Here is a 26,192-nt window from a genome sequence, read left to right as displayed (position 1 = left end):
TTGGCCGACCATCTCCTGGGTAATCTGTTATGTATGACGGTCGCTGCCAGTTTCACATGAGACTCCTTCTTATATACTCCAGCTCTTTTCCTCATCTTGAAATAAGTACATAAAATAAAGCTATTAAATAAATGGTAAACACCAGAGTTACCAGTTTGGGAATAATAAGAAGGCCTTTAATTGACAGATTTGAAATCTAAAGCCAATTCTCCGCCGCACTGTGATTCCTGTATGCACGTTGCCTCTAAACTGTCACATAAAATCCTATCACTGCACTTAATTGTTCGATATCAAGCCGAAGCGTCCGAGGTAATTCAAATGTCTTTTGTGCAATGAATATGTGCAATCGTCCTCTTTTCCTATTCTAATTTAATGCCATCTGGGCCACATGATTGGCCCGGTGTTGCCATTGCTGCCAACCGAGGTCAGCGTAACCATCAAGCGCTGTAATTGAGTAGTTAGTAGCAATTTTCTCCCTTTAATTTCCATCTGCAAAACCCAGGCCTGGCATGGCAAATAGCACATTACACCCGCACAACGCGGCCAACCAGTAATAACATCATTTTCACAGTTTGAAAACTTCCATGAACAAATGATGAATTGTCAGAGTGGATGTCATCTCATTGTCGATTTCCATTTCCGACGAGATAATCCCAGCTGATCGGGAAAAACAGTGTTGACTTTTCTGTTTTGCATCTATGACCAGACCCTGAGCATCAAAATCAGATTTATGAAACTCTAATCCATAACCGATGCGCATTTCCCACCAAAAAGGACAAGGTGCTACTGCAAACTAATGGCCCAAAGTAATCTATCGTTTTGACTTGATAAGTTTTGCCGACAGATTTATGAAGATCGTAAAGCAAAATCAGGGACGAGAATGCAGCAGGCCAATGTTTAATGGCTGCTTATCACACGAAGGGTTTTATTCGTCGCCACGCATTTATACACACACACACACACACACACATGCGTGCATCGCATTCACGTTTGGCCAAGTGGAAAATGAATGCTTTATTCTCATCCTAATGATGTCCTTCTGAATATAAAAGGGATGTTTTTAAAAAAATGTTATTTAAAATAATACATTAAGTACTGTCAACTCGAGACACAATTCCCTCGTAACATAAATTTGATTTTTATACCGCTTGCGGAGAATGGAATCCTTTTTTATACAATTTTGTAATTACTCTGATGCACTACATCAAAAGGAAAAGTAATAATAGTTGTAATTTAATCTATTCTCACAAGTCATTTTCATAAACTCTCCCTCTGTCTGCCTAATGCACGTTTCATTCATTATTTATAATGCGCTGATGATGTGGTAATGACAATGCCATTGTTTTTTACACTTAGCGGTGATTCAGAGCTTTCATTACGGGCACGGCAGGCCACGGATTATCAAGGGCAAACAAAAGATAATTAACGACAGGAAGTAGGGCAGCCGAGCCCGGCTGGGTACCGCCAGGAACCCCCCGACTCAGGGTTCACCGAGCACAGGTCTATTTAGAAGACTTGGCTTCTGTGAGGACTCAAACAGCATAATTAGTGAAGACTCCCTGTTAGGAGGGGAATGCAATTTATTTTTACCTCCTCCTCTTCCTTGCACCTCCTCCTTCCATTCTTTCATTCCCTCTGCCGCTCTCTGAACAGATATCAACGCTGAGCCGGAGGTGTGAGAATCTGAGCATGAATATAGAGTGATCAAGAGGAAGTTAAACAATGGACAGTCAACTAAATGACAAAGTCTGGCAGGAAATATCTGCCAAATCTGAAGTATTCAGTCAAAAAAGATCACTTTCAATTAAAACTGTTACTCAATTAAAACTACAATATGAGATATATACACACACACACACACACATACATTATTGCATTATGAACATGAAATAATTATAAACATGAAAAATTAAATAGCTTCTGGATGGTGCTGAAATCAGGGTTAGATACAGGGTTAATTATACTGCAGATAACTAAAACTAAAACCATTAAAAAAACGTCTTTAACTGAAATATAATAAGCATGAATTAATTAATTAATTTTATCTAGCTGCGAAGGTAGCATTTTCCAGCTACACTATATTTATTTTCAGTTGATGTAGTAAAATAACTAAAACTAAAATAATGATTAATAAAAACTATATGGACATATTTAAAATAAATAAAATAGCTTTTTTTGTATAATTTTTATTTATTTTCAAAAAAATTTATCCAAAAACAGTGCATTCAGACTCAATTTTTAATCAACCCCAATCCCGGGGAATCGAACCCCCAACCTTGTGCTTGAGCACTCTTAAAATAAAATGAAAAAGTAAATAAAGAAAATATAAAAATAAAAACTAATTCAAAGTATTAAGTATATAATAGTACCTCAATAATACTAAAATAACACCGGTTGACTTTAACACTGACAGAAAACCAACTTTGTTTTCATTTAGGCATGAAATGACATTCTTCACATACTGTAACTGTACATCTCTTACCATCATCCACTCCAGCTTCTCTTTCTCCTCCTCAGATAAATAAACGTTGTGGATGGTGGTAGAGCTGTCAGAACCCCAGGCGTCCCTATATGTTTTTTGACAGTGAGCAGGGAATGACAGCTGTTCAGCAGTACAGAACTCAATCTGTCCTCAACTCCTCAAGAAGTGTGCAGTGCCTTTCACACCTCACACACAACAGGAGACCACTGCACTGAATCCACATCACACCTGGACCACAAACAGACAGTGTGTTACAATGATTGCAGAGGCAGCTGTACTGCCATATGCATGGAGCCACAGAAGTACTCTGTGTGTGCCTCTAGTTTAATAACAGTGTTCAAAAATGAAGTGAAGTAAACCTGAAATTTTTGTGGATGCTCTCAAATGTAGAAGCACATGGAGAAGTTTAATCTTTAGCAATGAGTCGACTCGTTATATTTAATTGAGGTGTTTATTATTTTTTTGTGGGTGGTCTCGTTTTTAGAAGCACATGGCTATCTATCTATCTATCCTATCCATCCTATCCATCCATCCATCCATCCATCCATTTCCAAAAGTTTTTGAAATGTTGGTTTAATTTATAATTAATTTTTTATTATTTTTATTTCAAAAAGTTGCAGTGCACATGAAATATGATAAATACATAGAAATAAATTTGCACATATATACATATATATAAAATAAGGGCTGTCAAACACGATTGCACATCCAAAATAAAAGTTTTGTTTACATAATATAATACATAGTTATATATAAATAACATAAAATTATATATGCATGTATATACAATATAGTATATATATTTTATATTATATATATATATATATATATACATAACATATTCTTCTTATATATATACATGCATGTGTATGTAGTTATATATACATAATAAATATACACAGTATACACACATATATTATGTAAACAAAACTTATATTTTGGATGTGATTAATCGTGATTAATCATTTGACAGCCCTAATATATATACATATACACACATACAATATATACATACATATATAAATACATACTGACTTACTGATGCATATATATATATATATATATATATATATATATATATATATATATATATATATACACACCACACACACACACACACACACACACACACACACACACCACACACACACACACACACACACAGTGTATGCAATTTGATGTGCTATTTTTAGAATTTTTTTTTAATATATTCATGTTAATTATTCTATATATTGTGCTATCATAAACATGAAAGATTAGGTGGTAAGTAGCAGTGTTTGGATTCTAAAAATGATGTTAAAATGGGAAAAACTAATATTTTATTTGCATTATATTATTTAATTACAAAAATCAAAAGGTGTGCATAAAATATAATACAATATTTTAATATTTAAATGATTTTAAGGTTATTTTGTAGCCATTATAATTACTTTTATTTAACTCTAAATTAAAGTCTATGATATGTCGCCATTTAGACAGCAAAGTAAAGGTCTGTGCGTGCATGACACACACAGGGTTGTCATGTGCATCCACTCTATGACATGTTTTTCTGAAAATATACATGCACAAGAACAATCTGACTATTCAAAGAAAGAAGTAAATACAGCTAGAAGAAAGACTTCCTGTGAGAGAGAGTGTGTGTGTGGGGCCCGGGCAAAGCACCCGAGGACCTGTAGCAGACTTGACTGGCATGACACCAAAGAGGAACGCCTTCAGTGTGACTACTAAGAGCTTTGGCAGGATTTTTATTAAGGAGTTGGGACAGCATTCATTTTTAAAACCTCCTCAATAAAATATCATACAGTCGTTACATATTCCTCTGGATTATAATGATATGAATATTTAAATTTAAATGCATTCTGAGCACGAGGTCTCTTCTTCAGTAAGGCATCAGATCTCATTTTCTACTTAAGCTGCCCCGTCATGTTTATGCATCTCCACATGCATGATACATATCTCTCTCTTTTTTTAAAGCTTCTTAATGCAGCCTGGGTAATTTTGCCTGACTTTAATGGGCCATGACTTTTCATTGGTGATCTTTTTTTCTCTTTCCGCCTCCAAAAAACTATATAATATGATCAAATGTTCCTTTCATGCAGAACAGAGTGTTATCTGAAACTTCACACTTTGTTGCACTTGAAGAAAAAAAACTAATCCCTAAACTTAATCAGTATTACAGTTCATTTCTGATACGGAGAGGTATGATTATTATGTATACAAGACGAGTACTGAGACGCTACTCAAAAAAGAGGCACTGATTAGCAAAGATCTGTTGTGGGAAGATAAGGTACGTTACAAATCACAAAAAGTGGCCAACATGCACTCATTACATTCGTGGTGAAAGCTAGAACTTCTGTGAAATGGTGACAGACCCTAGTGATTTTATCTCTGGAACCAAAGTCCTCTGATCTTTCAACTTCCTTGACAAGATGTTGTCATTTTATTTTTTGATGGCTTCAAAGACGCTGGGAGATCGAGGATCGTCTGACATACAGTAGATGACTCAGTTTAACTCAGCCAATGTTTAATTGAAGGATGTAGGGGGAAAAAAATCTTTCTTCTCTGCTTTATGAAAGTGCCGCGCTACAGTTCCTGTGGAGGTGAGGCCTGTTAATAATTTCTTTGTTTTCAGAGAAAGACGAATGTAAGAACATGTAAGAATTTCACACATGAGGACATGCGAGAATAGAGAAACTAACCACACAGTTGAGTATGGGTCCCTCCTTCAATGTTTCGGCCAACATTTCCATTGTTTGGACAAACAAATAGTCCCGCCCCCACCTTTGGTTGAGCCAATGGTGTGAGCCGATGCAATCTTGGGCTGCTGAAACAAAAAGAGATAGAAAAATAACACAGTGGTTATGCTTGTCAAGAAATATAGCCCTGCTCGGATAGAAGAATATTCTAGCACAAAGAAAACAAAAATAGCACATGGTCATGGTACTCTTTTGAATGCGCTTCAAAGACTGACAAGGAAAAGATGAAATTGTTGAATAAAGTCATTATTTTTGTTTTCTTTGCACAAAATGATGCGCTTACTACCTTTCTGGGCCTTGAATGTGTCAGTTTCATTGCTGTCTATGCAGGGTCAGAAAGCTCTCGGATTGCATCAAAAATATTTTAATTTGTGTTCTGAAGATGAACAAAGGTCTTACGGGTTTGGAATGACATAAGGGTGAGTAATTAATTACAGAATTTTCATTTTTGGTAAACTATCCCTTTAAAGGTGTAGTCACATTTACCATTGTTTGGCGAATTTCTATGAGTGAAATCCAGTCGTTTCAATAGCAAATTCAGTGCGATCGTAAATTTTGTGTGAAAGGTTTCACAACAAATTCAAGTTGGATTTGCCACATTGACGAACAGAAAACTCTTTGATTGGAAAGCAAATTCTGTTACTCCTTATATGAGCAAACACCGGTTTAAAGTTAATAAGTGCTGTCACATTTACTGTCGTTCAGCGAATTTCAGCAGGTGAAATACTCTTTTCAACAAGATTCAATGCAATTGTACATTTCATGTGATATTCTGAATCTTCACCATGCATATTTCACAACCAATTCAAGTTGTCACATTGACCAACAGAAAGCTGCTTGGTTTGAAAGTGTTGTCTGTGTAAACTGTGCTTTATTCATCGCCACACTATTGTCACTAGAGAGTCTGCAAAATTTAGGTAATGTGACCACACCTTAAAACCAATTGAAAAAATTAAACACATCAGCTTTAAATACAAAGAAACTCCCACAAGTTACTCCTTATATACTGAAGGGAAATACACTGGCTTAAAAGTATAAAGAAGCATTTAAATGGGAATCCATAGTCAATTTCACATGAGGGCTAAAGATTTCCATATGCAGATTTCTCAGTGGGCTCAATTTGGACATGCAGATTCGCTGCGTTGACCAGCAGAAAGCTGCTTGGTTTGCAAGTGACTTCTGCATAAGCTTTGTTTTATGTTCAAAGGAACATTAAAAAAGTTATTTTCAAGAATGTTGGTAACCAAACAGTTTTGGTTCCCAATAAAAGTCAATGGGAACCCATATAATGGAAGTCAATGGGAACCAAAACTAGTTACCAACATTTCTTTTTGTGTGTGTGCATGTGTTCTGCAGAAGAAAGCAATGCATACAGGTTTGGAATAACATGAAGGTGAGTAAACAGTGAAAAAGATAACAAACATTAGCTTTAAATAAAGAGAAACATCTACTACTCTTACAGAATGAGCAAAGTTACTGTATGAACTACTTAATGTAAGAGCGAACACACTAGCTTAAAACTCTGTACTTAGACGGAGGACGGAGCCAAAAGAGAGGAATCGATTTCATCCCTCTTGACCCGGTGACCCCGTTTGCCGGAGCCACCTCAGAGGGTGGTGTGGTGGTGTGTCGCGGTGGTCTCCGCCACCGACTTTGATGTTGGGGGTGGAGTAGGTGGGTAAATGGCGAGAACGCGGTGTCCTCACATAAAACGGAGACAGTTGCCGGCACTTGGCATTTCCAGTGCTGACAGGCTGGCTTGTTTGTTCACTCTAACGAGCACTCGGACTCCATTAATGAGCGGACTGAATCCATTATCATCATCATTTCAAAAGGAAACCCTGCACTAAACAGCTCCCCGCATTAGCTGCCGTTGCCCTTGTTGTTTCATTTGATCAGCGGTGGCAGCAGGGACTCGCCCCTCTCTAGCCTTCCCTGCAAACACACACATACATACGCGCTCCTTTTATTGCCCCTTGCAATGGCTGTGAATTTATGGGGAGAGAATTAAGCACGGAGTGGAAGTTACAGATGCTACGACCCTGACAGGAGTTAAAATGTGAGCTAACAGCATAATGACTTTGGAAGTAGAGATGTGAAATCTACATATGGCTAGTCGAGGGCTGCATGAAGCGGTAGTCTACTGGTCAGTCTTAAGGAAGGACTGCATAATTTACTGAGTGATTATAAAGTCCATTATGCAGATTTGACATGTTTTTGGGACATACACATTGCATTAACATTGAATTTACAGATGCAACTATATAATTAATATACATTTAAAACAATAATATTTTAGCTAAAAATGTTAAGGGATGAAATAGCGTTTTAGCAAAAATGTAATAATAATAATAATAATCAATCATAATAATGTGCAAAAACAGTGCTTTGATGAATTTACAAATGCAACTTGAGCATGAAAATCCCCTCTCTGAATAGATGCATCTCAATACATCACCTAATAATGTATTATTATTATTATTATTATTATTATAAAAAGTACATAGCTTGTAACATTTAAAAATATAATTATTTATTATTATGATTATTATCATTGTTATACTTAGTAATAATGTTTTAGCTAAAAATATTAAGGACTGAAATTGCTTTTTAACAAAAATGTAAATAATAATAATAATAACAATAATATATCTTTTTACATTTACATTTGGCAATAATATTTTAGTTAAAAATATTAAAAGATGAAATAGCATTTGAACAAAATAATAATAACAACAACAAATATCTCTTGTAACATCCAAAAATATAACAACTATGTATTATGATTGCTGTTATAATTAGCAATAATGGTTTACTTTAAAATAGAGCACTGCTTCTAAAAACAAAGGGAGTAAAAAGCAGCTAAACTCACTTGTTGACCTCACTAATCGACCATCCTGACCCAAGAGAGAAAGAGGTAGCTGAAAAAAGACAGCAAGCAGTAGAAGCACATCTTTTGTAAATCATAAACAATCTAAGCTGGTAGGCAGTATGAAAGTGGGCGACGATAACATTTCCATCTCTCTGCCACCTTTCTAAGGGACATCAAAGACCCAATTAAGGCCCTCTGAGCAAATGGCGTATGTGGTAGCTGCTCTGGAGAGCTGTCACAGAGTCTGTGTGTGGCTGTCGACGCCCCAACTCACTGACAGCCTCCTTTACAATCCCAGCCCAGCTCCATGTGCCCCTCTCTTTTCTCTCTCTGTTAAAGGATTTTAATTAGGCCTTGCCTGCTCAGGCTCACACAGCCCTTTTGTATGTGCTGAATGGTACAAGGACTGTGATTTGGAAGCCCTTCACAGGCAGTCACTGATGTGAGAGAGAGAATGAGAGAGCGATTGAGAGGGAGAGAGAGAGAGAGAAAGAGAAAGGGCTCTTTCTTTTTGATATGTGCTACTTCACTACAACGAGCCCTTTCCCCCCCACCCTATTGTACGATCTCCACTTATGAAGAACTGGAAAATATTCAAATGTTAACGTGCCCGTGTTGGCTTTGATATTTAAGACAAAAGGGTACAGCGTGAGACTTACAGTGACACTTCACAAACTGGAAACGGGCCATTTCATCTGACGCGTCATGATCTACCAATACACTTTCAGAGCGTGTGTTTGAGCATGTCAGATTCTCTTCCAAAACAACTATTTTATTGTGATTCTTTTCTATAATAACACATTTGTCATGAGGTTTCTCCAGAATATTATAAATGTACACACCGATATGCTTAAATAATGTCATGTTGGATTTAGTAAAAAAAATAATAATAAAAAATAATCATAAATGCAATCTCTTTCACCTCTCAGTTGTTTTTCCTACATTTAAAAACATTGTGTAGAAACAATTTTTTAGAAATTGCTAATTTTCACAACTACAAAGACGTGGCAAGTAACACATTAAATTAAATGTGAAAATTTGAAGATTAAATAAAATAAAAATATATACAGTATATATATTTATTTTTACATTTTACATTTTTTCAAAGAAATCTCAGCAATCTTTCCAAATGATCTGAGATATACTATCCACATACATTTTTCAGCTATTCATTTTACTGTTTGTCAATAATTGTGTCAAGTTTTATTTCTTTTAAAGAGCAGGTCATATGGTATTTTAAAGTGTCCTAATATTGTGTTGGAGTCCCCTACAACAGGTTTAAATGCATCTAAGTTCAGAATATACATTTAATATTAGAGTCATTTGCCAATGATTTTGAAACTATTCGTTCCAAGCAAGTTCGGAGCAAACCCCTCCCTTCATAAGCTTACTCTGCTCTGATTGGTCAACTGGCCAAGCCTGTTTTGATTGGCACAGAGAGGAGTCCTTGAGCCAGTTAGCAAGTGCTACCATTGACAAAGCACCTTTACATAAAACAATAATATAGTGTCCAACCTGTTCTTATAATAATGACATAAAATACAAAAACACTTACGCAAGCGAATCGTGCCCACAGCTCAAGTTTAGCTGCTAAACTGTGAACACTTAAAACAATAATGGTGGGTACGTTAGCAGAGTTCTATGTGACTAACTGATGAAACAATACAGTTTGTAAACCAAAATGTGTCTACCGTAATGTTTGAAGAACGACAGACAAAATACGCTCTGTCTTAACTTTTAATCAGAACGCAGAATAGCTGTATCACACAAGCACCAGCCTAACATTCACTCATCTCTCCCGGATTAACCCTATAACTGCCGGTGCAACAAAATAAACAGCAATTTCATTATGATTATAAAGTCTGTGTGCTACACTACATTCTTTAATTATTAAACGAAGTAATTAGAACAACGTCAGCCTACATTAATCAACACATTCTTAGGAAATAGTGGGTTCACAGCAAATTATCAGAACTACTTCAGTAAGACAGTATTATCGTCCTTTTCCTGGAAACCTAAAGCTGCACTAGGTATACATCACATATTAGCACAAAAACTTGATATTATGAGCACTCAATTGAAAATGTACACATAACATATCAATCGTACTTACAGGTTGTGGTTCGGAGAGCTTATTAGTCCAAATCAAGAAGATTATTAGCCAACGAAGATAAAAGCTAAGATTAGAGAAGCAGTCCTTGATAAAATGACATGCACACAACAAAAGATTTGAATTGTATTTCTGTGGTATCCTTGAACACAGCGTCTTCTTAGACGTGATGTAAACACACTAAGTAGCGGAAGTGTTTGTGGGCGGGTCAGACCCTGTTTCGCAGGCAGGTGGGGATTATGCAAATGTGTTACCCAGTGACGTATACCCGTAACAGGCAAACGATTCTAAAATATAACGACTCGTTAAGGCGATTCAGAGTCGACTCTCTCTTTTGAGAGACAATATCTTTATCATGCACTTTTTTGATTAACAACTTTTCAGATTGTTTTCATTTAAGAATAGCTACGTTATAATCTGCAAATGAGATATTTTTCAAAAAAACCATATGACCCGCTCTTTAAGATACAGTAAAAAGAAGCCACCTTAAAATCCTGAGCTTAAAAATAAAACAAGTCAATCAAGTCAATCGCTTCCTTAATTGATTTGGTTGAATTTAACTTTTAGTTAATTTCCTTCTCTCTCTCTCTCTATCCAGCATACAGCAACCATTTGCCACAAGAACATTATATTTTGCATGGGATTGCATACTAAACATCTTTTACAACATTAACAGGATGAAAAAAATCCTGATACATAGATACACATTACAGCCTAGTGTCTTTCCTGTGGTCCAAACAGCAAGTGCATCTATACAGAGTGCATGATATCTCCAACTCTCAGATCTCACATGCCAATGGCACGCTGCCAGCCGTCTTCCTCCTCCTCCATCACCCCGCCATCCTCCCCTTTGTATCCTTCCAGCGCAGGGGCCTCCGTTTACCAAGTGTGCCCAGAGCCAAGACGCAGCGTGCTGGGACGGTGTCCCCCCTCTCACTCCCTGACATTCCTCTCTGACAGCCCTTTACATCTGCCTGTGCCGCACTCCGTCGGCAGACAAAGAAATTAATACCCCAAGTGACTGTGTTTTAATTAAGCAATTTCATGCAAATTACACATTTTAGATTGTCAAATAATATACTGCGCAAAATGGAAGGCTGGCTGATCTGATATGCATGGAGCGTTTTTCTTCCAGGGCACTGTGCATACATGGAAAATGAACAAAAATGCTAATTTCTAATCTATTATGCAAACAGTATGATACTTACATAGATTTGCACGCCTTTCTCGGTATGGCTGAGCAATGCCTTTGTGTTGTGTATTTAAGGTGCTGGAGTGTTTAAAAGTCTTGTTTTTGTACCCTTTTGGACGCTGTTTACATCGGTTTTCGGTTCGCGCCACGAATAAAAATCGAGAGTTTGTTTGTGTTTGTTTGTGTTGGTCTATTTAAATTACATTGAACACAAATTAGCATAATGAATCACACGAATGCATAATGAACAAATTATACACAAAGTAAACCTAAATAAAAAAAAGCATTATATTACTGCCAATTATACTGGGGGAAAAAATAACGTCCTTTCCTGCCTTGCACCGTTACGAGATCAGCCAATATATCTAACAATATGTACAAATTATTCAAATGTGAACAAAAGCCTTCTTTTTCTCTCCCCAAGTTGATTTGATTTAATATTAGAGTAGAACTGTGAAAAAAAAAAAGGCCTCTAGAAACCACAGGAACAAAAGTCGGTTAGCACAGGTAGCACAATGAGGCCCTCATTAACAAAGGCAAGGGAGGATTCTTGCTGTTTCTTTGTGATTCAAATACATTTAATCAAAGGTTTGTTTCAATATACTGGTACTTAATAGTGTACATTACCACATACAATATGTCTGAATGAATTGCAGTCCTTCTAGTAGGCTTTTTTAATGGGAACAAATAGCAGGATAGGAGTAGGGAACCGAAGCGGTAATGGCAGGGTACGACATGGCTGTTGACGCGGTTTCTTCATCTTCAGCGCCGAGTTGTTCTTTAAATGGACCCTCATACCATAATCGTGCCCCGTGCGCATTAAAATCAGGAAACAATAAAGGAACAGGGCTCCACACCAGGTCTAAAAGATCCTTTCCCAATTACGAAGCTTTGAAATCAGACTTATGAGCCCCTCCTGTGTTTGTGTGCAAGTGTGTGCGTGTGTGAAGGTTTTGAAGCGATCCCACTCACCTTAATCAAGTCAACAAGGGGGTGGAGGTGGGTGCCTGGATGGTGCTCGTGTGTGATTGAATTTTGATGTGTGTCATTGAGGAGTGATTTCCAAGAACCGAACTGGCTGCTGCGCAGCGTGACTTCTCCTCAGGTGGCAAATGCACTTCATGGGAAGGTTCATGTGCGTCCACGGGGTCCAGGTCGCTGAGGTCAGAGCTGTTTGAGGTGAAATAATGTTTGAGTTCATAACAAGGTGAAGAATTTGGACACAAAGTTCCACAACAATCTAGAAACGCAGACAGCAAGGTGAAAATAATGCTAAATGGCAATTCTAAAATGCAGCTAACCATCTAGCAATTTACTTCTGCTGTTGTTTATACATGTACAAAATTGTCTCTTTTGCATGTAATTTTGCATATGGTTGGACTTTTACAGTTTATACAGCACTTTAAAGTTTAATTTGATAACATTAGGTAACTACATTAGTTGACATGAATAGTACTTTAGAATTTTTTTTTTTTTTTTTGCATTTATTGATAACATTAGGTAACTATGGCCTTAACTACAATGTACTTACATCAAAAAATAAGTACAATGTACTTATTGTATTCATATAGTTTTGCAAAACACTTTTGCTGCTATTGAGGTGGGATTATTTAGGTTGGATAGTAATGCACTTAGTAATGCACTGTAATTGTTGTGGACAGTTACAGCTATATTTTATACATTAACTATAGTGCAATTATTTCAGCATTTCAGCATTATTTCAGCATTATTTAGTTAATGCACTGTAAACCTAACATTATATTTTAACTGTTTTAAACTATATTTTTTTTGTTTTTCATTAATTTCTATTCAGGTGTCAAATGCACATTTATTATTTGTAATAAAACTTTTTATTGATAAGATTTTTTTATTTATGGATGCATGTATTTATTTTTACTTCTGTTAACTCTTTAAACTGCAAAATAAAGTTTCAAGTGTCTTTTTTCAAAACATACAACTGTGTGCATATTCCAGAGGGTTTAAGACATTTTCCTGGTTTGGTCCCAAAAGAGAGGGGTAAGAGAGGGGTAATTCAAAGGGTTAACACAGTTTGATTTTTAGGACATTTATATTTATTCTGAATACCAACCATTTAGGAACTAGTGTGTTGTCACACACTTAAAAACAAAGGTTCTTTATTGGTGTTGATGGTTCCATAAAAATAAAAAATAAAAAACTTTTAACATCCATGGCTCTTCATAATAAGAAAAGGTTCTTTAGATTATTATACTGATACTACCATGGTGTATGTTTAAAAAATTCTGATATTATCTACCTTTAAAACGCATCCAAAGAAGCAAATTAAACTTTGCTTCAAGACGAGCACTTCCACAAGGCCTCCTGTTTCTCTACACTTCCCTCCTGCACTCTTTCGTTCCCATCTTTATGTTCCATAGTTTCCCTCTCTGATCTAAACAAGGAACCTGATCTAAATTTGAGGACCACTCGGTGTCCAACTTGAAGACATCGGCTGCTGAGTGAACCGGTGGCGTCAGGCGGCCCCTCTGAGTGCTTGCCGTCCTGCGGTCAGCCCCTCGAATATAAACACCGCTCCAATGACAGAGCGGGGTATCATGAGCTGGCAGACAGGCATTCTCCCTCTGTTCACTGTAACAGGATATTAAACAGTAATTATATGATCCTGAGGCAATCTGATTAACACAGAGAAAAAGCCTTATTGATCCCAGGTGCGGATCAGCAGCCAAGGATAAATATTTATCCTGCATCTCTCTATGATGGTATAGAGCCACTCAAAACATGCTTGTCAAACAGAGAGAGTTTATGCCAGTATCAAGATGAACCCAGTCTGTGAGAGATGATGGGTAAACGAGCTAGAAATGGAAAGCTGGCAGAGAAATGAAAAAATGGGATAATGACGTATGAGGCTGGGCATTACATCACTTACAAAATTAACTTCAAGTTTAAATATAGACTGGTTTAACTCACTGCAGACCTGGCACAGAACTGGAGAAGTTCATTTCACGACTGTACCAAGGTACAGTGAAGGTATCAGATATTGATGGTACCAAGGTACTTTTATAGATACCAGCTACTGAATGATTCATATTCATTTAACAGAGTATTTACTGTATAAAGTATACTTGAAGACAAGTACCAAAAACATGGTACAAATGTTTTATTGATATATAGCATGGAAGTATCATGATGTATATTACAAAGTATCTTCTGATACTACCAATGTACCATGGTACTACCACAGTACATTTTCAGGTGCTCCAAGACAATTCCACAAATACCACAGTAGTCCCATATCACCAAAGTCAAGGTATTTCAGAGAATACCATGATATATGTCCAAAGCTCCATGGTTTTATCATGCTTCATGTCCAAAAACACATGAAGTAACCATAGAACTCTGAAGTATTTCAAAGAATACTGTGGTAATACCATGGTACATGTCCAAAAAATATGAATTACCATAGTACTCCAAATTATTTCATAGAATACTATGGTAATATCTCGGTACATGTCCAAAAACGTGGATTAACCATAGTATTCTGAAGTATTTAAAAAAATACTATGGTAATACCATGGTACATGCCCCAAAAAATCTGGATTAACCATAATATCCCACAGTATTTAAAAAAAAAAATACTATGATGATACCACGGTACATCTCCAAACAAATATGTATTAATCATAAAATTCTGCAGTATTTCAAAGAATTCAATGGTAATATCTCGGTACATGTCCAAAAAACATGGATTAACCATAATATTCCACAGTATTTTACAAAATATTATGGTAATACAATTGTACGTACAAAAATTATTGATTAACCATAGTACTCCAAAGTATTTCAAAGATTAAAATGGTAAACATGGATTTCTCTGAAGTATTTCAGAGAATACTAGTAATACCATGATACATGTCCAATAAATATAAATTACTAAGAATACTATGCTAATATCACGGTACATGTCCGAAACATGTGATTAACCATAGTACTCTGAAGTATTTCAAATAATACTATGGTAATACCATGGTACATTTCCAAAAAATATGGATTTCCCATAATATTCCACATTATTTCAAAGAATATATACCATAGTATATGTCCATAAAGCCATGGTATTATAATTATCCATTTCCAAACAATCATGGCATATGGCGGTCTCATGTCTAAAGCAAAACCTGCTGATACAGTGACACTTCAATGCACTTCATAGAATACTGTGGTGATACTATGGTACACAGAATCTAAAAATCATATGATCAATGATTATTGTACCTTGTTAAAGAACATAATGCTGTGGTGCTCCAAAGTATATAATAGAATACCATAGTAAAACCATGGTATTTTTTTCTCATGTTTCGATGTCTTTCACAAAGTTTGCGCTATTGTTATGACCTCCGCTCAAGACGTCATGTGCTAGAAAGAGCTCCCAGAGAATGACGAGTCTCTCTCGGTGAGCTGACAAACATCCTCTGCAGTGTGCGGCTCATTAAATCTGCCTCTGGGTAATCCAATTGATCTGCAATTCGTTTTAAGTAGCATTAAATCAATGCGCACAGACATGAAAAGCCAGGCTCCTCGTTGACTTCAGTGGAGCTACCTGCAACACTTTGTAATATTGATAATACGCCACTCTCTCCATTTGAGCTTCCTTTTTTTCTCATGCAAATGATAGCTGTTTGTAACCAGGCCTGATCAGCGGGGTAAGAAAAGGGAGTTGAATGCCGCGGGGAATTGATTTAACTCTAGAACAATGCCAGGAAACGCATCGCTTTTCTCTAAGACTGCCTGTGTGCAGAGATAGTGTTTATCTTGAGTGTAATCCCAGCTTCTCTGCGCCTTTAGCGGAGACCGTGGGCCTAAAGCAAGACAGATGCTGTAAATAAGGATTTCCACCTGGCGTTTTACACACAACACATGCTAAGTGAAGGACTTTACTGTCTAAACACTAGGGGAGAGGGATGAGGTGTGTCAGTGCAATGCAACACTGTTATTCTTAATGAAAATTATCTGATTTTACATTTAACATATCTAAAAATCCATGAAAGCTTATTTGAGAAGCAACGCTGTTTATGATGGATTTTTAACAAAAATGCATTGCTACACGCTTAAAAATTTGGTAAGACAAAAAAAACCACAATGTATATTTGAAATATAATATATAAAAAAGTCTTAACATATTATCCAGTGTTGTCAAGTACATTCATCTTGTATTCAATTTTTTCACTTTTTTTTAACTGGAAAACAAGTTAAAGAAATTAAAAAGTCATAAATATATCTCTCTTTTTTTTCTTTTTTTAAATAAACCAAGCATACTTTCCAAAATATGATGCATAGGTTAAAGTATGTCAGATGCTTATATAATATTAGTAATACATTTTCAGAATGTTGACAATTGTTGCACTCAAGGTTATTAAAAAACCATAAAAAATATAAATGATGATATAAAAATTACAACTTCCAATTCAACTAAAGTAACCAAAATAAGACACTGAAAATTTATATTTATATATATATATATATATATATATATATATATATATATATATATATATATATATATATATATATATATATATATATATATATAAATAAAGAAACAAACAATACTAACTAAACTATAGACATTAAAAAGTATTGAAAATAACAAAAAAAAAAAAAAAAAAAAAACTATTAATAAAACTATAACACTGGATGCACTACACTTAAAAACATTAGTAAAAGTAAACCTATTCCAGAATTATTTATGAAAACATGAAAATTGAAATATGAAATAGCTTTGTGCATTAGTAAACTGTATTTATGTTCATATTTTAGTTCATAACTGGACCACATTTTTCCAAATTTCTGTTGCTAAGTTCTTCTAATTTCAGTTTATAGCAGATGTCTTGAAATATAATTAAGCATATTAGTTCCCTCTTAGTGAACAACTTAAGTAAAAAGTGGCACAGCTTACCCCGCTCTTTACTGATAAATCACAATATCAGCACATAAATGTCAACCTTGGAGAAAATCATTTGCATATTAATAGTATATAGAACAAAGGTGAAGGAATGAACAAACAATGTAATTCCACAATTAAAGCACTGCATCGCATCAGGCATTACAATTCCTGCTATTGACGAATCAAACTAAATAAAATTAGAAATGGATTCCAAAAGCAAGCTCCCGGTGCGATGTGCAGCCCTTCATCTGAATATTACAGCGTAATTAGGTCAGGCTGTTGAATTTTTAATGCTCTCTGAAATCATATTCGTGCTCACTGTGTGTCAGGTAGAGCCCGGCTCCAACGATACATCATCATGCAGTGACACCAACATAATGGCCATCCCTTCAAATGTGTGACCTTTTCCAAGCGTGCACAGCCCAGCGCGACATATCCAGCCACCGCTTTTGGCAGGAACCCCCTCACGTGTCATACGCACCGGAGGGAATGAATGCTCAATTCTCAACTATGAAATAAGCCTTTGATTCATAATTATTGTAGACAATTCAAGATGGGTTTAAAGCGAGGTGTACAGTGCCACACCAAATATGAAACGTACTTGTGCAACTAATCGAGCAATGTTTATGATATGAATACCTCAAATCCTTGGACCTTAAGGAAAGGTGTGCAACAGCTTGTTTCGACTGCAGATTTATAATTTACAACTAATTAAAAAGCGAAAATATATCTAAAACCAAAATACCATTTACTGTAGATTTAAGTAATCTATTAAACTGGACCAGTAAGAACCTACTGTATCAAGCAACCACATATTAAAACCACCCTGAACACCTTAATTGCACAGCAATTCACAGCAATGCTCTTTGACTTTGGACAGGCTTTTTGTTGAGATTTTATTAAAATGTATTTAAAATTATATATACATTTTTTACTTTTTATTAAAATGATTTAAATAATAACGTTTTTTTGCCATTTTTTCCACTGTATTTTTGAAAATTTTCCAATGGCTTTTGGATATAAATTGCATTGTTTTACCTTTAAACTATTTAAAAAAAATTCTGGTACTACTTTGGGGTAAGCTGTGCCACTCAAATGCAAGAAATATCAAAAACTTTAGTTTACATTGAAAAATATTAACTTGTCCTGGCTTGTTTTTGAAAATGTAAAAATTGTTTTTTTTTTGGCAATTGTTAAATAATTAATTAAAATATTTTTTTGAAATATTTTTATTTTTATTTAAATAAGTAACAGATTTATCCACTATATTTTTGCTACTTTTCCAAATGGCTTTTAGTATAAATTGCAACGATTTACCTTGCCCCGACTTATAAAAATGTGAAAATTGTGCAGCAAAATAAGACTTTTAAATAGCAATTGTGCATTAATAAATATCTTTATTAAAATTAAACAGATTTAACTATTTTATCACTATATGTCTGCTACTTTTTCAGCAACCTTTTAGATATAGATTGAATTGTTTTACCCTAAAACTATATAATATAAAAAAATATATTTTAACATGACATGGTTACATGTTGCATGCATATACTACAGTAATGACAGTAAATTATACATAATTACAACCCTAAATCAAACCCTAAGCCTATAACTTTAACCCTATAAGTACATGTACTGTACTTACTTTATATTACTCTGTACTTATGTAGTTATATTGTAACAACATCATCTTAAAGTGTAAGTGTATCTTAAAGTGTAACCAAATTCTAAAAAAGAAAAATACATATTACATTTGTGACAACTGGGGTCCTGATCATCCTGCTGACGTTGATACTGTCACTTAACTATTATTAACTGAAAGAACACCTAGATGTGAAAATACAAAGCACATGCATTTGCAAAACCCATTATTTTTCACTGCTTCCTAACAACTGTAACTCTTATTTTATTTCAAGTTTATACTCTCATTATTAAAATCTCACTAAAAATTAACCATCCACTGTGTGGATGCCCTAACCTCGCTCCGTTTACATGAGGAGAGCGGATCCTCCAGTCTGGAGTGTAGGTGGCCACCGTAAGGCCGTAACAAAGAGCCCTTTCTTACAACAGGGTCTTTAATGTGAACAGCTCTGTGAAAAAGGTTAAAGGTCAATGGTACCCACTTTCCTGACACTTTTAACCCCCTAATAGACAAGAAGAGACAAAGCATACAATTATGACTGCTCTCCACCAGGTCAGACAGACCCGTTGCTATTAAAACAGAGGGAAGAAAAAAGGTGTGGATCAGGGGAGAACCCTAGCTGACACTTTGCTCACCCTCAGTGTGTAAAATCCTTCATTAGAGAGTGATAGCTCATCCCACGCCAGCTTTTCAACCCAAACCTCACTCCTGATCCCATAATTATCCAGAGATGGAAATGATTGCATCTGGAGTTTCCAAACTGACAACTCTATTTGCACAGAAATAATCCTCTTTCTTGGCTCCTGATACCTGAGAATAATCTACCCAGTGGAGCGGGAAAGAATCGCATCCCCCTGCTTGCGCTCTGTAATTTAGCCATCCAGCATGGGCTTTTTGAAGCATGCCGTATTCTAACTGGAGCTTTTAGCTTAGCCTGTTATGCTGTAATTTAGGCCGGGCTCGGAGGCTGACAGCTTACATATGTGCTGGGTGTGTTGTGGGGATCCTAAGATTATAGCACCTGCCAATAAAATACTTGACGGAGCGCTGAGAGGCTAGTATGGAGCACAGTTGCGAGCTCTGTGTAGATACAGTGTGAAACTGACCCTACAATCCTCCATGGTTTTCACATTAACACCCTCGTCTATAACTGGGTTTTTACAAAAGTGAAAATTTCGAGTTTCGAGTCTGGTTTGCATCATTTACAATTCTTGTTATGCCATCTTTGGATAATTTCCTTTCCTTTCCTAGCAATAAAAATGTTTAAAGGTTACAATTTTTATAAAAATATATTTAATATAATACAAAATAAAAAATAAAAAAAATAATGTAAAAACAAAAAGGTGCAACATTTCAAATATGAATTCAAATATGAATATAATGTAAAATATAAACTAGTAATTCAAGTATAAAAATACAATAATATTTAATTTTATGTTAAAATAAAATAGTAATCAGAGCAATAAATGATCAAAGCTATAGGAATGTTTGGGTATAGTGCAGACTGCAGATGACATGTTTGTAAAAATTGTTGAATACGAAAAAACATGAATCATACTGGTTTTAAAAAAATATATATTTGTTAAAAAACAAATATTTTAATTAACAATAAAAAAAAATAAAACACTAAATAAAATATATAAATGTAACAATATTTCATTAAGTTAAAATAAAATGTAAATCTTTACTAACAATAAAAATTTCCAAAAGTGTGTGCGTGTGTAATGCAAACTGCAGAAGAAATGCTGGCAAAAAAAAGTGTTGAATAAGAGAAAATGTGAGTCACACTGGCTAGAAAATTGCACCTTAAAAAAGCATTAACAACTTATGAGGCCCATTCATTAACCGGCCGGGTGTTAATCCATCACTGAGAGAGAACCATGAAGGACGTCCTCTTACAAGGCCCTGGCAGGAATAATCACACATTTCTGAAATTAAAATTCAGAGGAGGGTCCATGTATCACCGGCTAGTGAGAGGCCATGAGATAATAAAGGCAACGTAGGTAATAATAAATAGAAGACAGTGAATGAGAGTCATAAATACCATAGCGAACGCTAGTACAGAGGTATGTTTGACAGTATCATGACGATGGGTAAATACATGCTGTTTATCCATTTGACCTGACACTTTCAGTGCAGACGAGGAAGAAGGAGTGTGTGTGGGATGAAGAAAGACTCCCATCACAGGTAAAGATTCATAGCAACTATAACAACTATTACAATGATTTGTTTTACTAAGGAGCAGAGAAACATGTTTTCTGTGAATAAGTACTGAGTGACTGACTTAAAAGGTCAAATCAAGTTCAATTTGTTCATTTCCAAATATAGAACTTAGTCAAAGCAGACGCCATGTTCAAGTAGGCACAAATGAAAATGAGAGTCTCCAGGACAGAGCTCTGTCTTAATAATTGATTTGTTTCTTGCAAACAAGCAGGTTTTCACTTCACAAGATGTTTAATGATGGACTGGAGTGGTGTGTATTACTTGTGGATTATTGTGATGTTCATTCACTGCAGTGGATCCATTGGTGAGCAAGTGATGCAATGCTAAATTTCTCCAGATCTGTTTTGATGAACAAACAAACTCATCTACTGTACATCTTGGATGGCCTGAGCATGTGTACATTTTCAGAAGTATTCTTTAAAGACAGTCAACAAAGATATCTCTGGGCCTTCTTTTTATTTGCTTAAACTTAGCATCATAAGCCCTTTTAAAATATAACACACTCTGAATGTCTTAACACTATTAATACATTGTATATTTTCATAAAGAAGCACCCTAATCAAATAGCATGACACTGCACTATTCAGACAGCCAATACAACTATGTTAATTGGAATCGACCGAGTGAGAGGTTTCACAGACATGATGTATCTTTCATGATGTAACTGTCTTTAGCCACTGAATAATAATTACTAGAGCCATTCCTCTCTGGCTTCACAGGTTAAGTACAAATCAATAAACATATAATCATAGATCAGTGCGTTTTCAATACTTCTTGTAAAACAGATTCTGATTGGTCAATATGCGGTTCCAATCATGGTAAAGACTTGATATAGCAAGAGTTATGAAACAAAATATACACTGACATTCAAAAGTTTGGGTTCTGTAAGATTTTGTAGTGTTTATGATGCATTTATTAAAATACAATAAAAATAGTAAAATAGTAAAATATTTTTGCAATTTAAAATAACTGCTTTCTATTTGAATATATATTAAAATGCAATTTATTCCTGTGGTGCAATGCTGAAACATGAAACATTTCTCATCATTATCAATGTTGAAAACTGTTGTGTCGCTTCTTATTGTGATATATTTTTAAGGATTCTTTGATGAATAGAACCTTAAAAAGAACAGCATCTGTTTAAAATAGAACTCTTTTGTAACATTCTAAATGTCTTTACTGTCAAATGTTATAAATTTCACGTGTCCTTTCTGAATAAAAAGTGTTTATTTCTTCCAAAAGTCATTTTTAAGTTACCCGACGTTTAGTTATTTATGAAGAAACACTTTGCCTAACAATGCTTTCTTGCCATGACTATATTCACAATACTACACAAACTCTCTGACCTTACCGCTTAATCGTTCACAGTTATGAGTCACCTGTGAAAGACTGGAAGAAACGTCTGTAGAGGTTATGATGGTGAAGACTGACCTCTGACATTTGAGCTCTCAGCAGGGTGCTTGCGTGTGTGTGATCTCCCTGGGCATCTAGGGTCACTAATAAGGAGATGTTTATGCAGAGTGTGTCAGAATCTTGGTGTCTTTTCCCCCCTTTCCTTCCCTTCTCTGTTTTCAATTATTTACAATTTTTGAGAACGAGAGAGGAAGAGGGAAAAAAATAAGGAGAAATAAGTAGTCAAGCTTTTGGACGTTTCTCGATGCCGTACTGCACTTTTCTCAGAAACATCATGCATTTTTAAAGTTAATAAAGCCTATTCCTTACCTTTTATCCAGACTTTTTAATGTTGTGCGAGAGAGGAGAAACTGGGAACATCAGAGTGCTACTCAGAGACATCGGCTGTGTCCTCAGGTTCAGTGTGACGAACCAGACCATGTCCCTGAGGAAACCGTGCACACATCATTATTACACTAATGACACGAAAATAGCACCAAATAATACAGCATTGCTACTCTAGAGGTGCTTTTTGGCTCAGAGTGGACTGCTGATAATAGGCATCATGTTTGAGCTTTGGTGTCATTTAAGTTTTTGTGCCGCTTTTTGGTTTTCATACAGTATTTATGGAAAAGCAGAATGACAAAGAAGAAAAACATGAACAGTTTTTTTCATGTTTAAATTTTAAGATTTAAGAAAGCTCTGTCAAAGCTGGGGTGAAATCAATAATTACTCATAAAAAATGTATTAAGAATGAGTAGATTAATTTGAATATTTATCACAGGCATTTTATGTAGGGGCCTAAATGTATTTTTTTAATGAAATTAAATGAAATTTTAAATTAAAATGAAAAAGAAAAGAAAAATATTAAATTAAATAAAAAATTAAATGTCTACTAAGAAATATATTAAAATAAAATTTGAATAAATCATACATTATATTATTAATTCATCAAAATAAATTTATGGAGAATAAATGTTACAATTTGCAAATGGCTGATTCTATGTTAACAAGATTTACATACAGTAATTACAGAGCAGCATTAAAAAAGGCTTTCTTCTTTTTGCTATTGTCTTCTGAAGACAAAATTGGCAGTCTAGTGGTACACGTCCTATGAATGATTTTTCTTTACCTTGTGTGTTTGCGAACTTTGGTTGTACTATCGGCTCAAACATGAGCATTTCCACTGAGCAAAAAGGTAGCGGGTGGCTTTGGTAGGGAGTCTGACTGAGATGGTCATAAATCAAGGCCAGCGTGGCAGGATTCCGACAGGCTGCTATGGCTTTATCTGCTGAACAGCTTTCATCCTCCTCAACCCGTTTATGCATATCCACTGGATATCCCACCTCCACGGTGTCCAAAGCTCGGGCTCAAGGCCTCTCCAAACCCACAGTCTTCCCAAAGATCCCTTCCCTTCCATGCTTAATTGATTCTGCTGGGGTGTCAAAAAAGAGAAATATATATCTCATCATTTATTTAGGCAAGCTTTGATATGGGTGATATTTAAAAAGGGTTAATACATACAGTATAAGGCTTCATTCTCGTGGGTGGGTTTAAAATTTCATGAACAACTATCCGAAAAATAAAAAAAGAAACAGTTGCAAGTTTAGAAAAATGCTTAACTTGATTATGAACTGACTGACTGAACAGTATGAATGCAGAGTACTGCTCTACAAAAGAAAAAAAAACGTGTAAATATGTAAAACTTTGCAACTCATTTTACTTTAATGTGACGTATTTCAGAGTGTATCCATTGAGGAAAAAATAGGGCATTTTATCCAGCAGGAAATGACATTGATCATCAAAACTGGCCTGCACATGACAGATGGTCAAAAAAAAAAAAATGGTGATGTCATGTGAAATCCATCCATCTCTCTACCAACCCTTCTTTTATTCAGCAATCCATCCATCCCTCTGCCAACACATCTACTTCTATCCATCCATCTATCTACCAACCTATCTGCTTCTACAGTATTCATCCATCTATCCATCTATCTGTCCAACCCTCTATATCTAACCATCTGTGGTACCTACCTACCCATGTAATTCTATCTATCTATCTATCTATCTATCTATCTATCTATCTATCTATGCATATCTACTCATTTACAGTATCCACCTAGCCATTCATCATCCATATCTACCCATTTACACTATCTACCCATTCATCTACTTCTATTCATCTATCTATCCATCTTTTCACCCATTTATCATCTATCCATCCATATATAAATACATCCATCCTATGTATTGTTTACTTTTTCATCTAAACACCAATAGAGAAAATATGTTTATTTCTTGGTCTCAATGGACAACTATCACTGATTTCAGATCTCAGACTCTCAGATCAGCCTACAGTCTCCTGATGTAACATGCCTGTAATCACTAGCACAGAAAGGGGAAAAGGAGAGGAGAGGAAGGTGGAAGCACAGGGACGGTGTCGGCCCGAGATGCCGGCGGAGCCGTGGAGAGAGAGCAGGGAAGGCAGCAGGCTTCAGCCCCTAGCATATTCATAAATCAGCTCTTTCAGGAGCTGTCAGCCACTCCATAATGAGGGTTATTATTCAGCTCGGGTGTCAAAGTTACTATCAAAGGACCGTCTCTGGAAGGCCCTCTCACTCTGCTCCTTGTTAAATAAACAGCGGCGTACACAAAATGGCAAACAAGACGTGGGTCAACCTGATACAGAGCAGGGCCACGCGGGCCTCTGGAGTAATTTACCCTTCGGGAATAGCCGACTGGGGAGATGGATGATATCAGGCCTTTCAGAAAGATTAATGGAGAGAGAGGACAACAGAAAAGAAGAAGTAAGAGGAACTGAGATGTTGGAGAGGCAGAAGGAAAGATGGCATCACATCTTTGTATCTAGAAAGGGGTAATAAAGTTTTTGTTCAATACTGGACATTTTGACCAAGAAATCCTAATATATATCCCCAATAATCTGTTTATGCATTTAAACAATGCATGCTCTTCACAAATTGGTGGTAAAAATAATTACCAACTATAAAAAAGCTCATTGCAAAAAAAGGCTGCTTACCTATATGCCATATATTAAGGCATATAAAATAAAGTTAAATGAATAACGACTAAGCTATCAAAATTGCAGAGCTCCGACAACTGACAGCAAAATTCCCCACATCACTTGACCTCTCATTGATAACAGTCTAATATTAAACCTCTAAGAATATATGCTTTAAAAAATTCATTCTCTTTATTACTTTGTTAATATCAGACAGTGGCCTCAGAGCTGAGGGTAGTATTAATTTTGAATACTTGAAGGGGGCAGAGGAGACGAGAGGGCGAGAACTGAGCTGTATGGCAAATGAAAGGGCTAATCTCTGTTTAACATTAACAAGGGCTCCACACATCCAGAGAGGCGCAAGATTATAGTTCTCAACGTGGGACTCTGGGTTATGGCTGCACTGAAATACTTGAATGTATATTAAAAAATGAACTGCGTTTTCATACACAGTGGGTAATGGAGCAACGTACGATGAAATACTTGAGTAATACTTTATAATATTTATTTAATAGCGTCTGATTAGTCAATAATGTCATTAAGTGGTCAAATATGTTTTCATAATGATCACTAAACTGCATAAC

At 35.6% G+C, this 26,192-nt stretch overlaps 1 long non-coding RNA gene across 5 annotated transcripts; it reads right to left on the bottom strand.

Moving 5' to 3' along the window:
• Positions 1-1,109: 1,109 nt before the first annotated feature.
• Positions 1,110-24,021, bottom strand: LOC109099797. 5 transcript variants are annotated; one of them, XR_006154624.1, is made up of 9 exons: positions 23,722-24,021; positions 22,920-23,034; positions 22,629-22,693; positions 13,688-14,019; positions 12,385-12,582; positions 5,182-5,306; positions 4,855-5,074; positions 2,483-2,710; positions 1,110-1,683 (listed from the first exon to the last, which is right to left on the bottom strand). It is a non-coding gene; the product is annotated as an uncharacterized LOC109099797 (long non-coding RNA). The 5 variants fall into 5 exon arrangements; XR_006154626.1 differs by having other exon boundaries at positions 1,111-1,683; positions 5,182-5,303; XR_006154622.1 differs by lacking the exon at positions 4,855-5,074 and having other exon boundaries at positions 1,114-1,683.
• Positions 24,022-26,192: the final 2,171 nt, after the last annotated feature.

Source organism: Cyprinus carpio, chromosome B4 (genome assembly GCF_018340385.1).
Source record: "Cyprinus carpio isolate SPL01 chromosome B4, ASM1834038v1, whole genome shotgun sequence".
NCBI lineage: Eukaryota > Metazoa > Chordata > Actinopteri > Cypriniformes > Cyprinidae > Cyprinus > Cyprinus carpio.
Note: the sequence above shows the minus strand (reverse complement) of the source record. Positions and strands in the feature narration are given on the sequence as shown.